Here is a 13,435-nt window from a genome sequence, read left to right on the forward strand (position 1 = left end):
AATACGAACAGCAAACAAACTGATACCAAACTCAAAAACAAACTTGAAAGAAATAATCGAGGCCATAAAAAGAGATAAAGATACCTTATAACTGTAATATCCAGCAGCATAGTCATCTGTTACTACCACACACGTCATCATGAGAATGTAATAAGGATATATGGTTATAGCAAATCATTTGGCTACAAAGAATAAGGCTAAAACTCCGAAGGAACTTGTCCTCTGGAAGTGGAGGAATTACTTGAGTTTTTCTACAAAACCTCCGATCAACATCATAAATCGATTCAGGACTCCCAGGAACATACTTGGTATGCAGCTCCAGGTCCACTGTTGCACCACTTAGTTACATTACAACATATAAATTTAAAGGATTAACCTATTTACTTCTTTTGTGCAGTGACAAAGATCAGTGTTCCTTCAAGCGAAGGCGTACAACAACATATAGTTGTAATGTATTCTAATGGTATGAAACAAATATAGACTAAATATTATTATGTTCAAAGGATTAATGTTATGTTCATCTGACGAAGACTGAGGCTGCCAGCACGGAAAGTTGTAGCAGCAAAAAGCAAGATACATATCTTTTGTATAATTTACAAAAACAAAAAAAAAAAAAAAAAAAAAAAACTGACCTTAACATCTGCAGCCTGAACAACGGATGAAAGCAAACCACAAACCTTCATATCGATAGGCAAACACTTTTCCCTCGAATCCATATTAACATCAAAATCAAACCATGATAACATCTGCAGCCTGCACAACGTATCAATGTACCGATACACGAAAAAGACAAAAATTTCATCATAATCCACCTAATAACATTCAGAAACACTGATAGATCACTCATTAAATAGTGAATTATGTAATTTTGCAAGTTCTTAGTCAGCATATAGTTTATAATTTATTATATCATGTATATATTATCGTATCTTCACACAAAGTAAGCTAAAACAGATCCTAGGGCATGCATTCTATGTAACAATGATAATGTATCTAATCTTTACACAATTACATAATATTATTTATCAATAATTAGTATTATTTATCAATATCAATAATTAGCATTAAGTGATTTAACAGGAGGTGTCAATGCTGATAAGTAGTAACTGTATCAAATTCTATAACAACAAAAGTCAGCAAAAATGAAAAAAGAAAAAAAAAACTAATGTTTCAAAAGGAGCAAAACTACAGAGTATTTCTTAAGTCATAAGGAGCAAACTAATTAGTGCATTAAACTTAAATAATGCAAGTACTAACGGCGAGTATTTCTTAAGTCAGATGAACTAACCGGTATTAAATGGCGATAATGGTTACTCGTATCGACGACGTGCTATGAAGCCTGCCCAGTTGCTGATTTAGCCACCTATAATGCCAACGTTCAACTTAGCAAATTTTGTGTGAAAACGAAAATGAAAGTGAACCTTTATGTGGGGGTTCTGCTCTTTAGGACATATTGTTGCAATCGTACAACATCATACGATCTGGACACGGATTTACCACAAAGTTGTAGAGGATATTCAGAAAGATAAAGGGCAAACTAAAGCTGTTTAAAAAGTACGGATAAAGAGCTTTGGAAAAAAAAGGCTTTATAAAACCTTTTTTTTATGGGGTGAAAGGATTCCACAACTCCTGCATAGTAACTGCAGCAAACGATATTCACATTCAAAAAAATACAACAAAGATTCATAAATGTCACTCAAATACAACAAAGATTCATAAATGTCACTCAAATGCAATGATTCTTACGCTCCATATAATGGCCACCAAACTTTTATCCTCCTCCCCACAAACTCCTTGGTAATACCCGCATCATAATATCAATCAATATTTTCACATTAAAAGAGCCAAATAAGGTTCATGAATCTCGTTCAAGTGCTATGATACTTACATTTTATCATCAGGCCACCAAACTTTTATCCTGCTCCTCACCAAATTTTCACCAATCTCAACAGATCGAGCCTGAATCAGTATACAGGTTTATGTAATCCAAAATATAATTAGCATAACTTGAATGATGAGGTGTTCATCTTTCCTTTTCGAATGAGAACACGAATTAAAGGTGGCATTTTAGAATGTGATCTGAAATAAGAAGCAACACCAGGACCACAATTACCTATAATATCTCTGCATATATCCTAAGCAAAGATTTAAAGGATTAGAACGAACAATAAAAATTAAAATTGTAAAAAAATAGAATGCTACACGAATTTAAGAATTAGAATGAACAAAAAAAAATTATGAACCACAAAAAAATAAGTAACTAAAATTAACGAAACTGTAAAATTCATAAAAATTCCTCAATCAATGAAACTGTAAGGGACAAAGACCAAGAATAATCCTGAAATTGTTTAAAAGAAAATAAAAACAAAATATTAACAATCGTTCTTGATACGTTTTGGATTTAAGAACCGATGAATATGAAGACGCAAACCAAACATCTAATACTAATTGTTTTTTAATTAAGAAGCAATTGTTGCATACCTGATTTTAGATCCGGTAGATATGAAGTCTTGAATTGAAATGAAGAAGATGAAAAGAACACAAGATGAAACAGAAACACGTATGACCGTAATTGTGCCTGAAATTTAGGCAGCAATCGAAATCGATTGAAGGTTGAATCCACCTTTTTCGAAGCAAACAATCACGTAACAGTCGTTTTTTGACAGAATCGATGAAGGAATTTTCGGATCGAAGTAAGATGATGAGCTGTTCTTATGGCGATGGTTATTTGGTTTATCGATCGCATATGATTGATTCAGGATGCGTAACAATGATCGATCAATTAGGTTGCCCTAATTGATGAACATGAAGGAACGGATTGTTTATATGAGAGATTGGAAGAGTTTTTTTGCTGGAACGTAAAACTGATCTAGGGTTTCCACATGAATCAGATGATTGGATCGACAATAGCAGATTTTGTGGTTTAGGGTTGTAACGTAAAGGATGTAGAACAATTAGATTAGGGTAACTGAGAGAATCCGATTGAATTCGTATAGGTGTGAGATATTTTATTTCCTTTTTTTATACAATTTATGGATCCTTTTTTTTTTTTTTTTTTAAATGTCTGAGAATATTGCTAGGGGATGACACGTGTAAGATGGGTAGGGGTATTCTTAGGGTATGACAAATAGGATGTATAGGTCATGCTTTATGTGATGTAGGGGATATATATATATATATATATATATATATATATATATATATATATATAGGGGCAGGATCAATGGGGAAGTAACCAATCGGAGGGAAGCGGGGGGAAGCAAAAAAAAAAAAAATTTCATTTTTTTTGAATTTTTTTTTTCCCGGCATCAAGATCACACGAAAATATGAACATTTAGAAGAGACACTTCGTGATGAATGTTATTATTTAGGCGGGAAAACGATCGACAAAAATAACATTCAAGATAATATTGTTCGTGAAGAATATGAACGTTTTTTTTCTTCATGTTTTGTGAAGTAAAATTTAGCCCGATTTAGAGTTTAGGGTTTAGGGTTTGGTGTTTTGGGTATATTCCATAAACCCAAAACACCAAACCCTAAACCCTAAACCCTAAACTCTAAACCGTTCGTGTTAAAAACTCAATCTAAATCCTAAATCTAAACCCTAAATCTAAACCCTAAATTTCTAAACCCTAATATCTAAACCCTAATATCTAAACCCTAATATCTAAACCCTAATATCTAAACCCCAATAGCTAAAACCTCAAAATACGCTCGAAAAACACGATAATTGTTATATATTACTTCTTCGAGCGTTTTCTTGCCAAAATAAAAACATTTATCACAAAGTGTCTCTACTAAATGTTCATATTTTCATCTCATCTATAATGTTCGTGAATAAAGTTTCTTCAAAAAACGAAAAAAAAAAAGTTTTTGCTTCCCCCCGCTTCCCCCCGATTGGTTACTTCCCTCTTGATCCTACCACTATATATATATATATATATATATATATATATATATATATATATATATATATATATATATACGTGAAATGACCCGTACAACTACGAGTTTGTTTAAACGAAAGATTTTAATAATATGTTTTAGATATTAAGTGAATGTAAATGCTTAAAGTCATTTAGTTTAATAACCCGTGGAACCACGGATTTTGACTAATAAACTTGTCGTTATTTTTTCAAACATATTGATGTACTTAATTGGTCAGAATTAATGAGCTACATTAATTCTTCCACCACACTCTTCCAATTTCCATCACAATTACTATTTTCTTTATCATAAAAGCCTACATTACAACTTTTTATTGAGCCATGTATTTCGCATACATAAGTAACGTAATTAATTCCGTAAAGAGAATCTATATTTAAATAATAATATAATAATAATAATAATAATTATAATTATAATTGTAATTGTAATTGTTGGTTGAATGTGGGTTAATGCACTAAACGATAAACTTAAGTATGATTAACCAAAGTGTGATTAACCAAAGAATATGTTTTGATGATGACACATACATATGCATAAGTGATGACTGACATCTTAGTATAAATACACGCAAGGTCACTAGTCCATACTTTATCTTGCAAACGACAAAGTCAAACATAGGTTAAAGAATGAAATTAAAACTTCAGCTAAACACACGGTCGAGGTACGGTCGACCGCATAGTCAACCGTGAAAACCCAAACTGAATTGCAACGCAGTTTTGTGAAAACAAGTTGCACGGTCGTCACCACGGTCAACCGCAGTGCGACCGTAGCTCTCTCTGTTACCATTTTCGACCAAATAAAGTTTGACTAGTTCCCGACATCTATAATTCATGAAACCTTTCTCAACATGCTTAGAATAGATGCCTTCTTCATACTCAACCGAGTTTTGGTCATAAAAACACTAATTGTGATTAATTACGCCTAATGACATCTTAATGACAAATTAAACAAGATTAGGCATAACACATAAGTGTTAATCAACAACTTGTGATCTTAATTCTTATCTAGATATCCTTAGTCTGATCATCAAGTACCAACACACTTAAGCCAATGTCACTAGAATAATGATTGCTATTAGAAATGACTTAGTGATTAATTAAGGCTAAATAAGGAACAATGCTCTCAAGGTTAACTAGTAATGACTTTTAATCCTAAAACATACTTAGATACATTTAGGATGGTCACCAAGTCCCAACTATAGATTGCTCTTCCCTTGTGCATGTGTTGGACATTAATGTGTGCTTACACATTAATCATGTAATGTGTTATATTGCACATTAAACTTATTAAGTGCTTGAATTATAAGTTGTGCAAGTATCTATATGATTGATCCTAGAATAACTATCTCTTGCTATGTGAGTATTACTTGCTACTTGCCAATATGCTTAATACTCATAAACTTGCCAACTTGATTAATATATTTGCTATGTGCTCATTAGTTAGGATTCAAGTAACTAACCTACTCCAATAGTTTAAGTGTAAAATGGTTCACAATGAAAGTATAGTCAATTTTCTATTTGATCTAGTCTAAGTAACTAAGGATGATTGCTTATGACTTAACTTTGATGTCTCTACATGCTTCATGATTATCTTATAGAGACATTGTTCAATTAATCTCTAACTAAACTTAAAAAAGATCATGACTTGTGATTAATTGAAACTAGGAAGTTAATGACATAGTGACTAGTCTTTAGAATTGAACCAAAGACATTAATGTGACTAACTAAGTCTTGACCAAACTGAAATTTCCCTAAATATCAATCAAGACACTTCTCTAAGAATGTTGGGTTTACCACTTTTGGAATGATTAGTCACTTTCATGCATTAAGACCAAATCTCACACACTTAATGCATATATGAAATGCCCCGTTCATATTAATTATAAACGTTTCATATTAATTGGTTTCTTTGCGAGGTTTTGACCTCTATATGAGACGTTTTTCAAATCTTGCATTCGTTTTTAAAAACAACCATAACCTTTAATATTGAATAAAGGTCTTAATGACATAATTTAGATTGTCTATCAAAGACAATCTCTTCAAATAAATAAGTTTTTACACAACCCATTACAATATGATCAAATATATTACAACAAATACTCCGAATGCAAGTTTAAACAATATAAACAATTATGCCGACTCCAAATCTTGACCTTGGGTTGGCATACGACAACGGAAGCATTTTTAATATTCACCTGAGAATAAACATGCTTAAAACGTCAACAAAAATGTTGGTGAGTCATAGGTTTAATTTCTATATAATAATCATAACATTTAATAAGCCACAAGATTTCATTTAATTAAATGTGCAGGATCATTACAACTGCAAAAATCATTCATACGATGAGTCACCTGGTAACCGACCTTAACATAGAGCGCTTAAGATATCTGGCATCATACATTCCACTATTCAAATGTATGACAAGAACCCTTCGAAGTACTAAAGCATTTACACTATTCGAAAATGGGGGTGGTTGGTGCCCGTAGATCTACCTTTAGGATTCGCGTCAATTAGTGTTTTTCACTAATACTTAGGTTACCAAGTATAATAATAATAAGTACAGATATCCGGTATAACAAATCAATCGTAGAATGTAGTTCCATGAACTTGTGCTTATTTTGTAAAACATTTATAAATTTTGCATGTATTCTCATCCCAAAATAATTTAGATAGTAAAAATGGGACTATAACTCACTTGTGATGATTTCCGAATAGATGGTGATAAGAGTTGGCCTTTTGACAAATTCACGAATCTAATAATAATATTCTTGTGTCAAGATATATATATATATATATATATTTATATATATATATATATATATATATATATATATATATAATTAATTAATATTCCATACTTATGATACTTGTGATAATTTTAATTGTCCATTGTTAGTAGTCCAACGTTCGTAGTCCAATAGTCCAATAGTCCAACAGTATAAATATATATATAAATATAAATGCGTATATTGTGTTAGAATTCACTAACACTATAATATATTGTCTTAATATAATAAGACACATAATATGTATATTGTCTGAAGCAATCCGCGACCCATTGTATACATGTCTCAGGCTCGATCACAACTCAAAGTATATAATATTTTGGAATCCACTTCGACCCACAGCTAACTCGAGATTACTGCCAATGGTGTCTAATAGTTCGTTCCAATAATATATATAGAAGAAGTCAAAATGATATGTCAAAACTTTGTATACGAATCCACGGTGATCAAGTCATATATATATATATATATATATATATATATATATATATATATATATATATATATATATATATATATATATATATATATATATATATATATATATATGGTGCCTTACGATCTTTATTAAGACTATAATATATTGTCGTAGAACTTAATCACGACTATTATAAATTGTATTTCTATAAGTTCGGGAACAAGACATGTATAAATACATGTAGGATACAAGGTAAGTTAGCTAGGATAAGGTTAGCATCCATTTTTATAAATCATGTCCGTAGCTAAAAATTAAGAAAAATATCCAATTTTGTTTTACCCATAATTTCTTCGTTACAAATCCGTTTTGAGTGATTCGAGTTGCCACGGTTTCATATCAAACTCAACATTATTAATATTAATAGAAAAAGTATAGATTTATAGTCAAAAATACAGCTTAGGTGTCAAATAAGAGAAGATAGTCATATCCGTCGTAAGAACGACATCTTGATGACCCTTTTGAAAAACATACTTCCACTTAGAGTTTAACCATGGATTTTGGATATATTTCATATCCATATAAAATAAGATTTTTCACCAAATGAAATCTTTTAATTCAAAGTTTAAGATAGGTTTTTAAAATTAAACCCAAAACAGCCCCCGTTCGACTAAGACGACGTATATTCGATTTTAAGGTGTTCTTCGTGTTTACAAGTTTTATATCCTTATGTTAGCTTGACATAATGTCATAATATATGTGTTGAAGTATTTTAAAAGTTAAGTTAGAAGGATTAAGTTTATTTGCAAACAAGTTTAGAAATAATCTAAACTATGTTCTTGTTGTTATTAGTTATAACTCAAAATAAGATAGCTATATGAATATGAATCGAACGAGATTTTGAATAAAGCTATTACCTCAACTTACTAGGGTAAAACTACTAGAAAAGATAGGAAATAATCTTTAGCTCAAAGGTAGCTTTGATGGCTTGAAATTCTTGAAGTAGATTCATGGAATCAACAAAAGTTTCAAGTAAGAAATCTATCTTGATTTAAGATAGTTATGATTATATGAATTGAACCAAAGCTTGAATATGTTTATTACCTTGATTATAAGATGGAAAGCTACTGATATGAAAGTAGGATTATGGATTCTAAAGAGTTGTGGAGTTGGATTGAAAGATTGGAAGTAAACTTGTACACTTGGAAGGTTATCTTGATATGTTCTTGATCAAGCTTTCTTATGATGATTCTAACTTAGCTTTTGATTCTAAAACTTGCTGAATTGTGTTGTGTTCTTGAGAGAGTGTTTGAGTATGTGTGTTTTTAGTTAGAAAAATATGAAGTAGAAATGAAAATGGAATGGATGTATAAGTAGTAAAGATGGCATGAGGTTAAGGTAAGTGTATAGGATCCTTATATTGAATTTTAGCTAAATGGTTAATACTAGTTGTCAATCCATGGATCTCACATGTTTCTTGTTGTCCTGGGGTTGGTAAGATGCAGATTTTTATGTATATATATGTAATGACCCGCACTTTTTCGATCGTTCTATACTTATAAGATTAATATTTACATAAATTAAACCTTACCAACATGATAAGCAATCCAAATTGTTGAGACTTATGTTTTTGAAATGAGTTTTACACAACGTTTGACCGTCTAGTTTGACCGATGATATCACGAACTATATAACATATGATAATTATACGTTTGTGTATATATATGTATATATACATATTTAACATGATCTAAGGATGTTTTAATATCTCATTTTGTATTAATAACAATAAGTTATAAGTATATTTTGAAACTACTAACTTAAGTTTTCAAAACGATAACCATACGTAACGTTATTTGACATAAATACTTATAACATATAATGTTTATACATATATCGTATATGTAATGTATTTAATCACTTTTAAAGACTTAAATACATAAAACAATATAAGTATATTCACAAAAGATAGCTATATTTGAATTCTCATTCCATTTTTCACAAGATTTTCTATACGTATATCTAGAGTATATGTACTCGTATCATACCTAGCTTCTATACGTATTTACTATTGGTATATACACATCAAATCACCACCAACCAGCCCTTGTTCATGCCTTATGTATAAGGTAACTCTCTTGTTCATGCCTTATGTATAAGGTAACCACTTTTGATGTTTAGTATGACTAATTACATAAAAATACAACATGAAATTTTGTCCATGTTTTTCCATTAATCATGTTTTTATGGCCTTAAATACATCTTCCATTTTCAAATTTTATTACCTCATTTCTTTAACCAAAAACACACTCTTAAGAAACTCCATAACCATTCAGCTAGTATCCATGAAGATCTAGCCATAAAAACATCACTTAAACACCATAAGAAAAACCTTACAAAAACACTTCAAGAATCCTTTCAAGAACACAAGTTTACTTCCAATCTTTCATCCAACTCCATCACTCTTTTGGTTCTAGATTTTTACTTCTCTTTTACAGCAATCTTGTCCAAGTAACTTGAGGTAGTAACTTTGTTCATAACCTTATTCGATTCATATATATATAGCTATCTTATTTTGTGGTATAAAATTTTAACAACAAGAACATAGTTTGAATGTTTTCAAACTTGTTTGCAAACTAAATAGATCCTTCTCACTTAACTTTTAAAATACTTCAAGACCTATAATATATCATAAATATATGCTAATTTAACAAGGTATAACTTGGTTTTTCAAAGAACACCTTAAAAACTGAATTTACGACGTCGGAGTGCAACCGGGGGGCTGTTTTGGGTTGGATAATTAAAAACCATCTTAAACTTTGAATTGGAGGTTTATTTTCTGGAAAAATGATTTTTACTATGAATATGATAACACATAAAAATTTCATGATTTAACTCAAAGTATAAGTATTTTTAGAAAAATAATCATTTAAGGTTGTTTACATGATGGAAAATGATTAACTTCATAAGTTTCACTAAAGTTTGACCTATGACCTGTGATTTCGAATACAAACTAAGGTATTTACAGTTCATAGTCTTAAAGAGGGACTCGATCCAAGGAAGTGGCAAGTTGAATCAACGAAAACGGAGTTGTAACGAAGAAACTATGACCAAAACGAGATCGGATATCTAAGACTAGTTTAGCTACGAAAATAATTGGAGAAAATTAAATAAATCACATCTTTTTAAAATAACATGATATTTTATATATATGTACTCATAATTTAATTTTATATGGTTCAGGATCACCCGTAAACAATACGAGAAGATTAATCATAAGATCCCATGATTGTACGCAACACGTCATTTGACAACACCGGTACTTTATGTACGCAACACGTCATTTGACAACACCGGTACCGTGGGTCAAGATTAATCTCGACCAATACATATACGATGGGGGTTTTTATTTATTTCATTGGGGGTTTATTAAACACCTAAAAATGAACCATTAAAATTGAATTACTAACATCGGACTGCTAACTACGGACTAAGGAATTATTAAAAGTATTAAAAGTATTATAAGTATATATATGTGACGTTTGTTTAAAAAGAAAAGGTATTGATATATTATATATGGATAGGTTCGTGATATCAATCGGAGACCAAGTCAAAATTACATATCTTCAAGACGAAAGTGAGTATATAGTCCCACTTTTAAACTCTAAGTATTTCGGGATGAGAATACATGTATTTTATGTTTTACGTTATGGACACAAGTAACTGAAAAATATATTCTACGTTGAGTTGTACCACTGGCATACTTCCCTGTAGCTTGGTAACTGTTATTTACAGCGGTATTGTAAACGCGAATCCTGTTGATAGATCTATCGGGCCTGACAACCCCAACCGGACTGGACGACCAGTATTCAACGGTTGCACAGTACTTCGTTTTGTGACTACACTTGGTACGGTGTAGTAAGATTTCATAATAAAGGGAATATGCGACGTGATTAAATGTTAAGTATGGTTACCAAGTGCTCAACCACTTAGAATATTTTTATTAAAACGTTTATATATGAAATCTTGTGGTCTATATATATATATTGCTGCCGGCATTAAACCTATATCTCACCAACTTTATGTTGACGTTTTAAGCATGTCTATTCTCAGGTGATAATTAGAAGCATCCGCTGCAACATGTTGAATTTAATCAGGATCTTGCGTACTCATATTTGTGTCAAAAATAAAACTGCATATCCGAGGATTTGTATTGTAAAATATGCTAGAAATCGTGTTGTTATCATCATTTGTAAAGTTTGTAAGTCTAAGATTATCGCTAAACGATAATCATCTTTATTTTGTCTAAAGCTTGTATCAAAATAAGAATTATGGTTTGTAATGTAAAATATATGCAGTTGTTCTTTTAAAAATGTCGCATATAGAGGTCAATACCTCGCAATGAAATCATACGTTATCTAATACGTTCTTATGGTTAAGGACGGGTTATGACATGTGGTATCAGAGCGGTGGTCTTAGCGAACCAGGTTTGCATTAGTGTGTCTAACTGATAAGCCGTTAGGATACATTAGTAAGTCTGGACTTTGACCGAGTCTGATTTAAAAACCATTGCTTATCATTGTTGGTTAAAATTTATATGTAAATATTATGTAGTACTAATGGGTTAGTTGTTGTGTGATAGATGTCGGGCTCAAAACTTGTTATCACATTCAGCGACTCCGAATCAGAATCTTCAGATGGTGTTCCAGTCATTAACCTATCCGATGACGAAAATGATATCTTTGGGGAAGACTCACAAATTCCGGATGAACCAACTATAAAGAACTCGGAAAGTGAACCCGAGGAGGAAAGTGAACCCGAGGAAGAAATACAGGAAATTACAAAAGACAAGTTCGAACTAGGAAAGAAACGAAAGGCTAATGAATTAGAAAATTCAAATCCCGAGTTTAGTGAGGATGATGTGGCACCAACTCCACTAGACACTACCACCCCTATTCCCGCTATCCCTATTCGTTCTATCCCGGCATCTAGTTCTTCAGCCCCACCGCCAAAATATAGGCAGACAGCTAGGATAAGCGTTAGGCCATTCCTTGAACCTAAACGTCCTAGAAAATAGACCAAACGATGCACTGCCGTATTAAACCATGGGATCATATAATGTTTTGTATAATATTACTAGTGTGGTTTGCTTAATATTCGATGTAAGATAAGCATATGTAAAATAGTGAAGTATGAAATGCAATAATTTTCCATGGTTAAGTATTATTTAGATGGTAGTAATTGGTTCTGTACTAAGCTATTAAGTATGGACATTAACGGGTAGGTACTACCCTAGAGATAATTATAAAATGCTAATAAGAAGAAAAGGCTTTTATAATAATACCTGGTTCATATTATTAACAAGCTATAATGTACTATAAATACACACTACATCTATAATAATCCATGTGAATAATTATTTTCTTTCATTAGGAAATGGCGCGATTGAATCGAATGACGGAACAAGAAGTCGAGGAATTCATCAACCAACGAGTGAACGACAGAATGTTATGGGTCGAGGCTGCAAGAGCTGCTGCAGTTAACCCAAATCCTCGTGTAGGATGCACCTACAAAACTTTTCAAGCTTGCAAGCCCTCATCATTCAGTGGAACAGAAGGACCGATCGGTTTAACTCGGTGGATAGAAAAGATGGAGACTGTGTTTAAAATCAGTGGTTGTGTTGAAAAGGACATGACCAAGTATGCATCGTGCACTTTACAAGATAGTGCACTCACGTGGTGGAAAAATTTTGTGAAGGCTGTAGGAGGAGATGTAGCTTATGATACTCCATGGGAAGAATTCAAAACAATGTTAATCAACGAGTATTGTCCAAGGAACGAGGTTAGGAAGTTGGAAGATGAATTACGAAGCCTGAAGGTTGTTGGTACTGAAATCACCAACTACAATCAGCGATTCATGGAATTAGTTTTGCTATGTCCTGAATTGGTTCCAACCGAAGAACGGAAGATTGAAATGTACAAAGATGGTTTGTCCACAAAGGTCAAGGCAAACGTTACAACATCGAAACCTAAGACAATTCATGAAGCTATAACCATGGAAAATGAGCTAATGGATCAGGTCATCTTGGATAAGAAAGCATCCAATACTGATGTGAAGGTATCAGGTAACAAAAGAAAGTGGAATGGAAGTTATGATCGAGGTAATCAACAACAATCTTTTAAGAAACAAGAAACCACGCAAGGTGCGGGTAGTGGTTCAGGCTTTGGTTACAAAGGACAAAATCCTTTTTGTAACCGATGCCACAAACATCACTCTGGCTACTGTA

This window comes from Rutidosis leptorrhynchoides, chromosome 3 (assembly GCF_046630445.1).
Source record: "Rutidosis leptorrhynchoides isolate AG116_Rl617_1_P2 chromosome 3, CSIRO_AGI_Rlap_v1, whole genome shotgun sequence".
NCBI lineage: Eukaryota > Viridiplantae > Streptophyta > Magnoliopsida > Asterales > Asteraceae > Rutidosis > Rutidosis leptorrhynchoides.